Genomic DNA, 12712 nt, shown 5'->3' with positions numbered 1-12712 from the left:
TGTTCAGGCAAAACACAGCATAACAATTAGAATTCATTATTCAGCCATAGCGAAACTGTAAAAGCATCTCAAAAATTCAAAATGTGTGAAAAATAAGAACACAGCAAGGCTTCAGGTAAACAGAAATGCATGTAAATATTTGGCAGAATAGTCATAGTTATGCAAACTTACTAACTACATGCCATAATTAAGTTAAGACAGGAGAACTGGCTATTTTCAAGGTCCCGGAAGAATTAAGTCTTTGTCCACGTGAATGCAAAGAAATCCCCTTGGGTTTTAGAGAAGAGGGCTACACTGAGGTATAAATGACTGCTAGTTAGCAATGTCAGTTGTTGTTGTTTTTTTTTTTTTAAGTGTGCACGAAAGTTAAAAAAAAAGCCAAATTTCAATAACCTTGAAAACTGGTAATAGGTATCAGCAACATATTAAGCTTCAAAGAAGACAGAGGAAAACTAGTCAAAGGAAAACTGTATAAGACTAACTCACACTATCTGAATATTAGTCCCTTAAATGCAGGCACCCTGCTCCACAAAAATTGAACAGTCTGTCCTGAAATTTGTAGAACAATTTTCCTGATATTACTAGGACAATATAATAAAATGGACTCACTTGTGTAACCACCATTACTATCAAGATTTAAAATATTTTCATCACACCAAAAGCTCTCTCTATTTCTCTGTTTTCTGTCACACCTTTTTGTAAACTTTCATATAAATGGAATTACAAAGGATTACTTCTGATATCTACTTTGCTCAATGCAATGTGTTGAGTACATGGAGTTTCATCCATGTTGCCACATACATCAGTAATATGCAGCAGAATTATTTTTCATTGCCATATGGCATTCCATGGGAAATGTTACTTCATGTGGATATACCACAAATTATTTATCCATTAATTTGTTGATAAGCATATGGGTGGTTTGCAGCTTGGGGGTATTATGAATGAATTTGCCATGTAAAAGTTCCTATTTACAAGTCTTAGTATGGATATACGTTTTTATTTTACTCGGGTACTTGCCTAAATGTGTAATAGCTAGGTCCTGTGTTAGGTATAGGTTTCACTGTTCAAAAGATACACTAACTTTAACAACAACAAATAGTCTTTTTAATCATACCCATTCTGTTGTCTGTATAGTAGTGTATCATTGTGGCTTCAAATTACATTACCCTGATGATTAGTGGTGCTGAAAATCTTTGTTGTATAAATTGGCCATCTCCGTATCTCTTTACATACTATTTTCTAAACCATTTGCCTACTTCTTTATTTTTTTTTTGTTTTTTATTATTCAGATATGAGTTCTGTATAAAATCTGGAAAGAAGTCTTTCATCAGATATGCATATTGCAAATAATTTCTCTTAGTTTGTTCCTTTGCTTTCATTTGTTGTTGTTTTTTCATTTTTTGTAATTGTGTCTCTCACAGAGAAAAATTTTGTTTTCATTTTTAGCAGTCTTCTCTTTCATACCTTTTGCTTTTGTGTTTAATCTAAGAAAACTTTCAGCTATATAGGAGTTTGATAGTTTTACATCTTTACTTGTAGATCTATAATCAATTTTGAGTTATTTTCAATATATGGCATTAAAATTCAATACTTGTTTTTATTTTTATATTTAGAATATCAGGGCTTTGAGTATAATTTTTTAAAAAAGACTATCATTATTCCCATTGCATAGCTTGGTGCCTTTTTCAAAAATTAAATTGATCAGTTACATGTTAAGTCTATTTCTGAAACTTTTATTCTATTTCATTGATATGTACCCTTATGCCAATACAATGCTGTCTTCATTATTACAGTTGTATAATGATCACAAACTTAGGTAGCATAAGTCTTTCAACTTTGTTCTTTCATTTTAAATTTGTTGAACTATGTCACATCTTTCATGTTTCTATATGAATTTTAGGATCTTGTCAATTTCTAGGGGGTAAAAGAGTGATGGTTGGGTGTTAAATCAGATTTCACTGAGTTTATACATAAATTGGAGGAATAATCTTAACAATTCAAGTTTTTAATTCAGAAACCTTACATATTGCTCCCTTTATTTTGCTGTCTTTAATTGTCCTAAGCGACATTTTACTTTATACACAAATTTTGTTAAGTTCATTCCTTAATATTTAGTAATGTTTTAAATTGTGTTTTCTCATTGTTATTTAGAAATAAAATTGAATACTTTTTCCTAAACTTCCCTGCAATCTGGAAGGTGCCTATAGGAAGATAGTCTAGGTTATCATTGAGCTCATCTATTTTGTATTTCTCTTCTCAGGGATAGCAACAATGGGCTGATTTTTGAGCAATGTAAAGACATTTGTTTCATCATTTTTCTTTTAGTGTTCTACTTGTTCATTGTGGGGTAGCAAGTTTAGCTTCAGTTACTGTATCACAGCCAGGAATGGGGTTCTTTAATTTAGTTATTCTTAATGGGATGCATTTTCAGAAAAGTAAATGGGCAGCCATGCTCTTTGCATTCAAGAATGGGAAGATTATGGTAGGAATTAGGAGATATTGGCAGATTCACAAGAGTGGTGTAGTATGAAAGGGATGTACTTTTACATGTATTTTTCCTGACAAAATAAAAACTACGAAACTCTACAAACTATTAAGTGATAAATTATCTCCCACATAGTCAGATAAGCACAGGACTGCTATAGGAGCTCCATCTTTTAGCAATTATAAAACCCCGAGACTTTACTAAAGGTTTTTCTCTTCAACCTCTATGTCAGCATAAAAGCTAAAAGAATATGAGTAAATGAGGGGAAGGGGGTAAGGAAATATACCAAAGTAGCTGGCTTTGCTAGAATTTTCTGTACTTAACAATTAAAAAGCAAAACCAAATTTCTTAGGAAACCATGAATAAATATTGTAATATAGGGAAACTTAGTATTGCATCATGGATATAGAGAAAAGAATATTGTTGAGTATAGTTTTATTTGAGAAAGCACAAAATGACTTCAGAATTTTCTTTAACTTTTAAAATAAAATTCAAGAAATCTTGGACTATAAAATAAAGTGAGATAGGATACAAATTCAAGCAATTTTTAAAAAGATTTTATTTATTTATTTGACAGAGATCATAAGTAGGCAGAAAGACCGAGAGAGAGAGGTGGGGGGGGGGGAGCAGGCTCCCTGCTGAGCAGAAAGCCCAATATGGGGCTCCATCCAGGGAACCTGGGATCATGACCTGAACCAAAAGCAGAGGCTTTAAGCCACTGAGCCACCCAGGTGCCCCAATTCAAGAGATTTTTAATAAATGGGTGAGATAGAATAATATATAAATTAGAAAAAAAACCACAAAGATCTCTGCAAGAAATAAAAGCAAGTCTAGGAGAAAATTCTGAATAGTTTGCAAAACATTTAGAAGAAAGATGCTAAGATATTAGGACAAAGAAAAGATAAACATTATGGAAAGTAAACATGTACTTTATTTACAAGCAGAGTACCTAAACAAACAAACAAAAAGAGTTATACCATATATATATATATGACAACAGGATAGAATTAGATATTTATGAAACCAAATAGAAGTAATAATTAGAATCTGGAAAGGATAGCTTACCTAGGCTGAAGGAGAGTTAGAATCTGGGTTTACGGGCACCTGGGTGGCTCAGTGGGTTAAGCCGCTGCCTTCAGCTCAGGTCATGATCTCAGGATCCTGGGATCCAGTCCCGCATCGGGCTCTCTGCTCAGCAGGGAGCCTGCTTCCTCCTCTCTCTCTGCCTGCCTCTCTGCCTACTTGTGATCTCTCTCTGTCAAATAAATAAATAAAATCTTAAAAAAAAAAAAAAGAATCTGGGTTTATTAACGTAAGTATACCAATACCTAGAGAGCCTGGTGAATTTTTTTAAGTGCATGGATTAAGAGAATTCCAAAGGATATTCAGGCAGAAATCAATAAAGTTTACATACAAAGAAATAATATCAGTTTGACATTAAACTTTTTCTATATCACTACCTCTAGAAGACACTGAAATTAAGAGTGTTTTGAGGGAAAATATTACAAAAAAGAACTCTATAACTGTGTAGTGTTTGAAGGAAAAAGAAGAAAATTCTCAGACACACATGGTTTAACAGTGTAATTTCCACACTTATAACATGGAAAAAATCTTCACAGACATATTCCTGTTTGAAATATGCAGTGCTTTGAAGCTGAATCAAAATAAAGAAGTTAAGAACATTTATAAGAAAAATCTCATGGTCAGCATGATGTCAAGTGAACACTGAGTTAACATAATGAATGGTTAAAACAAACTAAATACAAATGCCATCTTAATTTTTGGACAAAGAAACACAATTTAAAAATAAAGTAAATCTGAACTGAAAAATTTTAAATTATATTAAAACTGGAAAACAACTATGATTAGAAAAAAAAACAAACTTGCTAAATTTTTGTTCTTTGAGAAGAATCAATATATAACATATGAATGTAACTGATAGTAAGAGAAATACAGTTCAAGTTTGTTATATAAAAAGGTTAAAGTAATCTCTAGTAGGACAAAGATTTTTTTAATAGCTATCAAATAGTGAAGAAAGAAAATAGAATTATACCTTACATATCCAAAAAAAAGAAAAATAATAATAAAAAGATATTGGAACAATATTATAAGATTAAGTATATAAATTTGACAATGCAAATATGCTAAATTACCCTAAACAAAAAAAAATTACACAAGGATTCTCATATTTGTGTACAAAATTCAAACACATTCTGATGCACTTGCCTAAGATTTGGGGTTATTTGCATTTATTTAAAATTTACTTTTTTTTTTTACACACATAATAAAGTATTTAACAAGAAGACTACAATACAGTGTCTAATCGTCTTGTGTCACCTGCTAGCTATTTGCAGTAAATAAGTTAGAATACTTTTCTGTGTTATAGTTTCTTTATCTGTAAAGTGAAAATAATAATAGTATCTACCCAACAGGATGTTCTAAGGATCTCCTGAGTTAAAGCGTACAAAGTGCTCATTACATTGCCTATTTTTAGGAAGTATTACTTCAATATTTTTGTGTATAGAAATTCAGCTGGAGAAAAACTGGAAAGAGGAAAGTTACTTTCAAGTGTGAAAATATCAAAACTTTGCTTGAGTTGGGGCTGACTGGGTATATAGTTTCAGACACCAGGTGTAGACACTTGCTACCAGGGTTTACAGCTCCAGATGCCCACCAAGTAGGCATCTAAGGCTCTGATAAGATAGTCCCACACTTATTGGCCATGCACCTGAAAAAGCGCCAAAATTCAATGGTTCAGAAAGGGAAGACATGAGGTTAGAAGGCATCATTTAGCATCATTAAATCCTGATTATGCCCAGAACTGTTGGTCTGTCCCACTAAAGAACTTTTTAGAGTAGAAGCAGTTAACTTTCAAGGACAAAAACAGAGCTGTTCAATTGATTGATGGGAAATCTAAGTTTTTTTCTAAGTGGGAACCGAGAATGGCTATTTATTATATTTGAACCCTATATGTTCTTCTTAAGAAAACACAAAGCTTTGCTGAATGACGTCCTGGGTGCAAAAATGCTCTCTGTTTGCCAGTGTAAAAGGTGTTCTGCAGCTGAATGTGTGGGTCGGGAGAGAGAGAAAAGCCACTAGGGGAGTGAAGTTAAGCAGCCATTTAACTTCTCCTGTGACTAGAGATGGAATGTTCCTTCTGGGGGAAACGCATTCCTCACTGGAAAGCAGTATAGTGCAAGATGAAAAAGAGAAAGTAATAAGCCAGGTATGTTCATGATAAAGGCCTGCTTTTAGGCTGACAATTCTCTAACTAATTAAGAAAAAAAGGAGAAAATATTTAAAATATCTAAAAAATCAGAGAATTTTGAATGAGAGTCAACAGAAGAAAATGCAAAGTCAGAAATTTGATCCAGTAATTCGGTGAAGTCATCAGATGTATTAAAGTTGAAGACAAAGCAGTAAAAATACTTGTCATACATGTTAGGAAAGGTTTACCAGATAAATTTGGAAAAGAAAAGCATGCTGATCTGCGGAGCTTTTTAAAACTGGTGTTATCACCTGTGGCTCATACACACAAGTATTAATTGTCTTGAATATTAGTTATGGATGATGAGTATCAACCCCATGCAAGGTACTTCAGAGTCTCCCTTCTGGAACATCAGAAGAAAATCAAGCAAGCTGCAGCTTCTGTGCCTGACATCGGAGGTTCTGTCTGTGTAGCTGGCACTGGTGGGACAGGGTTGCATGCCTGACACGGAAGGTATGAGGTTAGGCAGTATCAATAGACTTCTGTTACAGTTGGTTACCTTTCCTATTTCAACATTTAAAAGGAAGATAACATTGGCTAAAGGGTAATTATCTCATTCTTGCTATTCCTGTTGAGCCTCTGGTGAAGATAGTACACTCTGCTGAAGGCAAAGTTCAGAATGCAAGGAAGCACCGATCTTCAAAACGGTTTTTGTAAAGATGAGAAAGTAAAAGTTAAAGGAAGAAAGAAGTGGACACAATTTCTATATTGGCGGCGATGAGGAAAGAATCGTGTGGAGGTGGAACTTTAAAACTAAACTAAGACAAAACAAACTGAGGGTTGCTGGGGGGAGGGGATTTGGGAAAAGGGGGTGAGATTATGACATTGGGGAGGGGATGTGCTTTGGTGAGTGCTGTGAAGTGTGTAAACCTGGTGATTCACAGACCTGTACCCCTGGGGATAAAAATATATGTTTATAAAAAATAAAAAATTAAAAAAAAAAACTAGGAAAAAAAAAAACTAAACTAAGAGGAAGAAGGAAATCAAAACTAAAACTGGCCTTCTTCAAATCTTGTTGAAGCTGAGTTTAAAGAGAATGTATAAGCTTCAGAGAAAGACTGCAGGGAGTAGATGGGAGAGGGGATAAAGCAATTCTGCCTCTGAATGTGGTGGCACAGAAGACTTTAGACCTACTAACTTAAATGGAAAAGAACAAATAAACTACACTCACAAAGAAAAAGTATTTAAGGAGAAAATAAGAATATGCTAATTATAATTCAAAAATATATACTCTGAGTAGCATATACATGCAATAAAATGCCTAGAGACAAACATCCTAGAAATAAATTAATTAACTAATAGAACAGAACAGGAGAATAAAAAAGGTAAAGGGAAACAACTTTGGGCATACAGTTATTCAGGTTTAAGTAATTGATATTCAATTTCTGTAGAAACTTTGTTAGACTGACTCCTGGGAGTTGGATTGTAAATATGTATAATATGTAAATAACTTTTAATATACTTGAAGGATTTAAAAAGAGGGATAATAGATACGAAAGTGCTCTACAATGAATATCATTACAGACACTGGGAATGTTGAAAGGAATACCCAACGAACATTTCCAATTCTTGTCTCATATCTGCTTATATGTATTTAATTTCCTGCATAGGGTCACTTACAAAATATAAGCCCTTCCTTATTGAATTTATTTTCTTTCAACTTATCTTCTTTCAAGGCATTGCCTCTCAGAATTTCTATATGGTGGAGATTCATTTGTCTGCTTTTCTATGTTTATTGTTTTTGTCATCCATTTTAGGCCCAAAGATTCTCAAAGGCAGGAAACAGCCATTTACATTATCTGGTCCGGAAAGAGTAAATATTATATGATAATGCTTTTCAGAGATAAATTCACTAGGCGATATTTAAAACAATTTCATTTTGGAAAATAAATTCAATTTTAACTTTCTGACATACAGCTTATATCTTCTACTAAAATTCATGGTGAAACTCGGTAAGTCTTTTTAATATATAGCCAACTTTCAATTACTAGGCAAACCTTGTTTGCAAATATTGGATGTTCTTCCAAAAATGTCACCTTCATCATATTTCGAGAATCTTAGTTCCCGGTCACATAGTAACTATGAATCCAGCATTTATAGTTTTTAAAAATGCCACCCAATATCACCGTAGTATAACGATCAAACTCCTTTTTTGGTTCTGCTTTGGTTAAATGTTGCCAAAACTACATATCACAAATTTTCTGCAGTCTGAAGTACTTCCTTAGTTTTGCATGCTCACATTTAATACCAAGTCTTTACTTTGTGCAGAATCCACTTCCTGGAACAGCACCTTAATGCAATATTTCTGTGTCAGTGATAATCCAGATTTTCAAAAGGCTAAGTATCCATTTACATTTATATTTTGGAATAAGTTTAGTAGTAGTAGTAATAATAATAATAATAATAAATTTCAAGGTGATTTTAAATGAATTTAAATAATAAATTTCAAGGTGATTTTAAATCTTCATCATGGAACTAAGGTTCCAAGAAAGGATGAGAGAAGAGGAAATATTCTGAAATAGAACCTGAGGATAATAAACCAATCACCAAGTGTTAGCAATTAAACTTCCTAAGAATTCCTCTTTTCTCCCATTTGTCTAGATAGCCATGCCCACTGTCTCAGTTTACAACATTATCATCTCCTGCCTGGATTTAGAAGGAAAGATTTATAAACCAAAAATTAATAGGAACTTCTTAGTCTAATTTTCCAGTTTTATGGCTCTCTGCAACCAATTTTCCATGTTTTTCAAGAAAAATAATAGCTCTAAAATATAATCTAATCACGTTATCTCCTTACTTTAAAAACTCTTCAATGGCTCTAGATTATCTTCAAGATAATTACGATTTCTCTCCAAAAGTCCTCCACCCCTAGCTGGTCCCAGTTACTGCTTCAGTTCTTTTGCAAATGTTAAGCCCCAGTGTCTTGAATCTATCAGTAGGTATATGAGTGATGAACCATTCCCAGTGTCCTTAGGTTTATTATCCTCCTCCCGCACACTACTCCTTCTTGAATTGTGAAAACGCAAGATTTATTTACCCTTTTAACAAATTTTTAGGTATTTTTCCTTTTTTCCCCAGTTTTACTGAGACATGATGGACATAAATCACTATTTAACTTTCATGTGCACAGCTTAAAGGTTTGACTCATATATATTATGAAGTGATTACCACAATAAGTTTAGTCAACATACATAATCTTATGTAGAAATTAAAAAAAAAAAGAAATGGAAAAAAAAGAGAGAAAAAATTTCTCCTTTTAATGAGAACTCATAAGATTTACTCTCTTAACAAGTTTCATATATATCATATATGCCACATGTTATATTCTGTATAGCAGTGGTAACTATAGTCATTGTGTTGTACATTATATTCCTAGCACTTATTTATTTAACAAAATCTTAAGTGTATAATATAGTATTATTAACTAGTATACAATGTTGTTAACTATACACACAGTATTGTTTGGCAGATTCTAAAATTTATTCATTTTGCATAACTGAAATTTTATACCCACAGAATAGCATCTTCCCGTTTCTTTCTACTCCTAGCCCCTGGCAACATTCTTTTTACTCTTTTTTTTTTTTAACATTTTATTTATTTATTTGACACAGAGCGAGCACAAGCAAAGAGGCAGGAGAGGGAGAAGCAGGCCTCCTGAGGAGCAGGGAGATGTGCGGCTGAGATCAGGACCCTGAGATCATGACATGAGCCCTTCAGAAACAGACGCTTAACTGACTGAGCCACCCAAGCACTCCTACTCTTTGTTTTTTTAGTTTGACTGTTGTAAATACCTCATATAAAGTAGAATCATACAGTATTTGTTCTTTTGTGACTGGCTTATTTCACTTAGCATAATGTTTTCAAGGTTCATCCATGGTGTCATATATGGCAAGGTTTCCTTCTTTTTAAGACAGTAAAATCTAATCATAAGTATATACCACATCTTCTTTATCTATTCATCCATTGATGGACATTTAGATTGTCTTTACACCTTTTCTATTGTGAATAATAATGTAACAAACATGGGGATGGAAATACTTGAGATTTAATTTCAATCCTTTTGCATAAATACCTAAAAGTGAGAATGTTGGATCATATGGTAGCTCTGTTTCTAATCTTTTGAAAAAATTCCACATTGTTTTCTATAGCTCCTGCACCATTTTACATTTCCACCAACACTGTACAAGGTTCCAGTTTTTACACATCAACACCAATATTTTTTTTATAATAGCTATCCTAGATGTGAGGTGATATTTCATTGTGATTTTCATTTGCATTTCCCTTTTGATTAATAATGTGGGTCATCTTTTCATATTCTGTTAGCCACTTGTATGTCTTTTTTGGGAAGATGTCTGTTCAAGTCCCTTTCTCATTTTTTAAATAGTTATTTGTTGTCTTGGTTTGTTTGCTATCAAGTTTAGGAGTTCCTCATAGATTTTGGGTAATAAAACCTTATCTAATATGTGGATTGAAAATATTTTTCCCATTTTGTGAGTCACTTTTTCACTCAAAAGATTGTTTCTTTTACTGTGCAGAACTTTTTTAGTTTGCTATTATCCACCTATATTTTTACTTTTTTTTTTTTAATCTTTTAGTGTCATATCCAAGAAATCATTACCAAGAACAAAGCCATGAAGCTTTCCCCTTGGGTTTCCTTCTAGGAGTTTTATAATTTCAGTTCTTATGTTTAAGTTTTTAATCTATTTTGAGTTGGATTTTTTTTTTGAAGATTTTTGCTTATTTATTTGAAAGAGAGAGAGCACAAGCAGGGTGAGGGGGGCAGAGGGAGAAGCAGATTCTTCAATGAGCAGGGAACTTGATACTGGGCTTGATCCCAGGACCCCAGGATCATGACCCAAGCCAAATGCAGCTACTCAACTGACTGAGCTACCCAGGGGCCCCCTGAGTTGAGTTTTTTGTGTGGTATAAAATATGGGTCCAATTTTATTTTTCTGCATACAGATACCCAGCGTTCCCAACACCACTTGTTAAAGACATAGTCTTTAACCCATTGCTTCGTTTGTCAAAACCAACTGACAATACATATGTGTGGGTTTATTTCTAGGCTCTTTATTCTGACCCAGTCTATATGTCTGACATCATGCCTGTTCTTTTTTTTTTTTTTTTAAGATTTTTATTTATTTTTTCGACAGTGAGAGAGGGATCACAAGCAGGGGAGTGGGAAAGGGAGAAGCAGGAGCCTGATGCAGGGTTCGATCCCAGGACCATGACCTGAGCTGAAGGCAGACCCTTAATGACTGAGCCACCCAGGGGTCCATTATGCCAGATCTGAACTTAGGCATATTTTTTATTTTAAGATTTATTTATTTATTTATTTATTTATTCATTTATTTGAGGTGGTTGGAGGAGAGAGGGAGAGAGGGAATCCTGAAGCAGACTCCCACTGAGTGTGGAAGCTGATGCAGAGCTTGATTCCACGACCCTGAGACCATGACCAGAGCCAAGTCTGGAGTCAGCCATTCAAACCACTGAGTCACCCAGGTGCCCCGCGACAGATTTTTTAAATCTGTTTTTGTAGCAATAGGTCTATATGGGAGTAATTTCTTAAGATTTAATATTAATATTTTGCTCTGTCCATAATCTGCAACAACCTAGTCCTTTCAAGTAATGGAATCACAGAAAAGGAGAGTTATCCAATATTTGACCAGTGCTATTCAGCTAGTTGGTGGTAAAAGAGGAGTAAGAACCCTGGTCATGTGAGATCTTGTCCAGTGTCCTTATACACATGACTGACCACTCTTTCCTAAGATTATGAAAAATTTACTGTAGTTGTAAAATATTGCAAAATTTTCCATTTTTCTGGACCAAATTTCATAATTAAAGTGTAAAAATAAAAACAGCAGATGGGAGAGAGAATGCAGACAGCCTACTTCAGCAGCATTCCTTGGACAGCTGGATGAGCAGATTGTGGGAACTGGAAAACAGTGATCAAATTGCTAATGACGAAGTCACCGATCAGTCATAATCAATTGGCTGTCAAACCACAGTCTTGTTCAGATTTCTCATAGGCTTCAGTCCCTTTCTTATTTTTGTGAATGAAATACACAAAAGTCAAAATATTTTTTGAAGATTTTATTTATTTGCGTGCGCGAGAGGAAGTGAAAACATGGGCTGGGGTGGTGGGGGAGGGGGACAGAGAGAGAGAGAGAGAGGCAGTTTCCCTGCTGAGCAGAGAGGCCACCACAGGGCCTGTTCAATCCCAAACCCTGAGATCATGACCTGAGCCAAAGGCAGATGCTTAACCAACTGAACCACCTAGGCACCCTTCACAAGAGTCAAAATTTTTGAGTAGAACAGACTATAAGTCAAAGATTTAGAAATTTCCTTTTATCTCAATATTTCTCAGTGTCTTCAATCTCTTGTCTTTATACTTTATATCATTCTTGCCTAATTAAAAATTCAAATATTTATAGTTTGGAGAAATACTGTTATTGAGTGTAATTTAAGATTCACAATTACTGTGGTAAAGGAGAAAATTAAATTTTTTTACCTAAGGAAGCCTACAAAAATTTACATAATATGTAAAAGAAGAAAAGGTAGTAAAGTATAGCCAACTGCCTGATTCTAAGACTTATAAGGAACAAGTTCTTTTAATTATATATTTTTAAATATATAAATGTGCTTTTGAGATTGCTGAAGAACCAGGTTAAGTACAGTGTATGAATAGAGATGGAACTGATACTAGAGCTGATTAATAAACATCAGTATGGGAGGAAGGTGGACAGTCAAACCAGAAAGCTAGACTCAAGAAGTCGTTTGTGAATTTCTATTTTTTGGAGTTGAACAGAAGATTGGATGTCTTCTCAAAAAAATTTTTTTTGCTTCCTTTTATGGTAAGATTATCTTTAATGTGTAAGCAACACTACTGGGTTTCTTTTCCAATAATCTACAGTCTCTGAACTGCCCTTTTGCTTCCCATCTTGCCAACAAGTTCT

At 33.9% G+C, this 12712-nt stretch overlaps 1 long non-coding RNA gene across 1 annotated transcript in view; it reads left to right on the top strand.

Annotated features, from left to right (window-relative positions):
- The window catches only part of LOC309843587, a 75982-nt gene extending 66409 nt beyond the window's left edge, over positions 1-9573 (top strand). Inside the window, exon 4 of the long non-coding RNA XR_014300231.1 lies at positions 9368-9573. This is a non-coding gene — a long non-coding RNA (uncharacterized lncRNA). The remainder of the gene's footprint in view (positions 1-9367) is intronic.
- Positions 9574-12712: the final 3139 nt, after the last annotated feature.

Source organism: Mustela nivalis, assembly GCF_964662115.1.
Source record: "Mustela nivalis genome assembly, chromosome: 11".
NCBI lineage: Eukaryota > Metazoa > Chordata > Mammalia > Carnivora > Mustelidae > Mustela > Mustela nivalis.
The sequence above is the reverse complement of the archived record's forward strand: the minus strand, read 5'-3'. Positions and strand labels throughout refer to the sequence as shown.